Source organism: Phaethon lepturus, unplaced genomic scaffold, assembly GCF_000687285.1.
Source record: "Phaethon lepturus isolate BGI_N335 unplaced genomic scaffold, ASM68728v1 scaffold24168, whole genome shotgun sequence".
In the NCBI taxonomy this organism is placed as follows: domain Eukaryota; kingdom Metazoa; phylum Chordata; class Aves; order Phaethontiformes; family Phaethontidae; genus Phaethon; species Phaethon lepturus.
Genome location: NW_010555918.1, coordinates 69,314 through 72,292, shown reverse-complemented (window position 1 = coordinate 72,292; position 2,979 = coordinate 69,314).

Sequence of the window (2,979 nt, the reverse complement as noted above, 5' to 3'; positions counted from 1 at the left end):
AATAAACACGTTCTTTCCAAGAGGTTCACATATTACACAGAAATTACCTTCTTTGAGGCGAGAATTGAACTGCAGTAAGCAGTAATATTTCCCATTTACACGGAGCTTTTCAAGGTAGAGGATAGATCCAGGTTGGTTGTTCTTCCTAGCAAAACTCTACAACAGCTATGAAATCAACAGACAATGATACTCAATCTTCCTTACAAGGTCGATGCTATGGGGTTAAAGATTGTACGCATGTCTTTAGAAAGATACCCGCAAGAAATGTTATTTTAGAAAACTACCTCCAGGACTCTAGAATGAGCCAAAACCTGCTTCATGTGTGCCACTGAAAATTACTTCTAGCTTTCCAGTCAATTTTGAGCATCACAAGAGTAATGTTCTTTTGGCTGGCTCCCTCAGTGCAAATGAGATGCTAAGCTGTTTGGCCAGCCGCTCCTTCAGCCCAAGCTTGCAACATCCCAGCAGGTGCTATAAAGAAATTACATTGCACAGCCAGAACCTTCTTTAGTAAATTTGATCTCCATAGATAATTAAAGCTACCTCCCCCCCAGGAGTAAACTTTGTGCTGTAAGAGGGTACTAAAAGCTCTTTGGAACCTCATGCTGGTCAACAGTGCCCAGAGCTACTCTCAAACAGCGGGCCTGATTCTGTGCATTGTTGACAGAAACCTGAAGTAACTCCGTCGAGGTTTCACATCAGATTTGCGGGTCTTAGGCTAGATCTGCATTGGTGAAGAGACATAGAGGATGAGGCTCTATAAATTGAGGATCAGGTTTTATATAATTAAGTCCTAGCCCCATTGAGGTGTTAGTATTAATTTCCCTATGCTGCAGGCTGGAAGGATCACAGCCAATAACTACGAAGTGTGTGCTAGTACTCATGGCTCTCAGAACCATGGTATACAAGCACCTACGGACGCTTCCTTAGCAGCATTAGTTTCATCCGGTACGAAAACACGCAAAGGGAATTGCTGGTACCCTCAGAAAGAACCATTATCAAGTCAGGACTTCAGAAGAGGAAGAACTCTCTCTTACATTAAAATATCAGCTCAAGCAGTGTCTTTCTGCTCTCACGAAGTTTCATACAGCCTGATGACTATGTCATTGTGTTGTTTCCACACTTAAGCTCCTGTGTCATGCCATATTTACTTGCCAGAAACAACCCAGCCCTCTTCACAGGCAGTGCAGACCCTGCCAGGAACTGACGAAACAGGTATAGCATCTGCCCCCCCCGGACAGCTGACAGCTACAAGCCCTAGCAGGTTCATCCCTGCAGCAAGGCCAGTTTCTGTGCTTCCTTTTTTGAAAGTGCTTCCTTTACTCCAGCTGAACAAGTAATACTAGATGTGCTGTTGGTTAACCTTCTCGTGCTCTTACTTCTACAGTGATTGGTAAAGGTTTGCTCTATCACTGTTCTTACTGATGCCACACTGACTCCTGCTCTATGTCCATCCTGTAACTCAATTTACTTGTCAGAATGAGGTATCCGCTGAGCAAGCCCTGCCTCATTCCCCGTGTGGGAGCTGAACTGCTGATCAAAGAACTTTCAAGCTTTGTTTTTAGATACCTGCTGATGGCCAGACAAAAGACCGAACTATAGATCATGAATACTGCTTCTTCAGCAACTTACTTTCTCATGTATCAGTTAACTTTTTCCTAGTGTTCACCACGATCTCTGATCTTCCTGATATCATCCCTGTTTTATGTGTTCTTGAGGTTACCTTTATAATAAGATCTCTTCCCGAAGTTCAAGCATGATTTATTTCAATGTTTCCAGAGGTGCTAAGGCACATCTATAAGTTAGTCTTTGGCATGAAATAGTACCAAAAATAAAATGAAATCAAATTAATCAAAAGAAAGTAGTGGGCTTCCTGTATGTTTTTCTAATTTCTTCTTTTTTCTCGTCTTAAATAACCCTTCTGGGGTTAATCTTCCCCTCATCTCACTCACTGTCAGTACTACAGCCCAACGAAATCTCCCACTACCAGATGTGTTTTTTTCTGCCAATCCCTTATGACTGCTCATCAGAAACATCAGTTTACTCACGTATTGTGAGTGTTCAGGACCATGACCTGCTATGCCCTACCTCTCCCATTAAATTTTGTAACTTTTCAGGCAGTGAATTGTTCTGTATCTTTCCCAAACTGGAAGGTATTGTTAGAGAAAACAACACTATAAATACCATAATGCAAGCTATTGTCTAGAATAAATAGAGGCAGCTGAGTTAAAACAAGAATTATCTAGTTACAGCTCAAGTTATGGGAGTGGAAGGCTGAGTAAGTCCAGCTAGCTTTGGATGACATCTGGTCACAGTAAGAATCGAATCATGTTATCTTACTTAAATCACATTAAAATAGATGTTTTCTAACAGCGCACTTTTGTCCGGTATAGATCTCTATAGGTCTCTATCATTATCAGAAAAGGTAGCGCATACAAAGCATCACAGATTCAAAGCCAAGGCTGTTAATGAAGGCCTCTTCCATTTTCTTAGTTTATCAGCTCACTGCTGGCACCATCGCCTGCCCAAGCGTTTGTAAAACACCTAGTATGACTGGAGCACAACATGCTTCGTTGGTTGTAAAAGACTCTGCACAGACTCTGTTGTGTCAGCAGTCAGTTCTCTGGATGAAGGAGGGGTTATTTATAAAGGTACGTGCATAAGAGGAATATCTGGATTTGTGGATTTTGTATTCATAGATATATACTTTGCTGGTATGTGCAGGCAGCAAGAGAGAGGTGTTCCTACCTCTCCTGCCCAATATTGCGGCTTGTGCTCTATATACACCATACAGTAATCTATCAGCACCGACTACCACTTCCCAAGGCAGAAGGAATTCAATACCAACTAGAAGCTCAGTTATTGACAAGTCACATTGTTCCTTTCAAAAGCTAACAAACAGCCCCTCTGAAAACAAGCGAACTTGTGGCTGATCCTTGCACAAATAGACGTTTGCTGCATGGAGAAGCAGACTTCTCG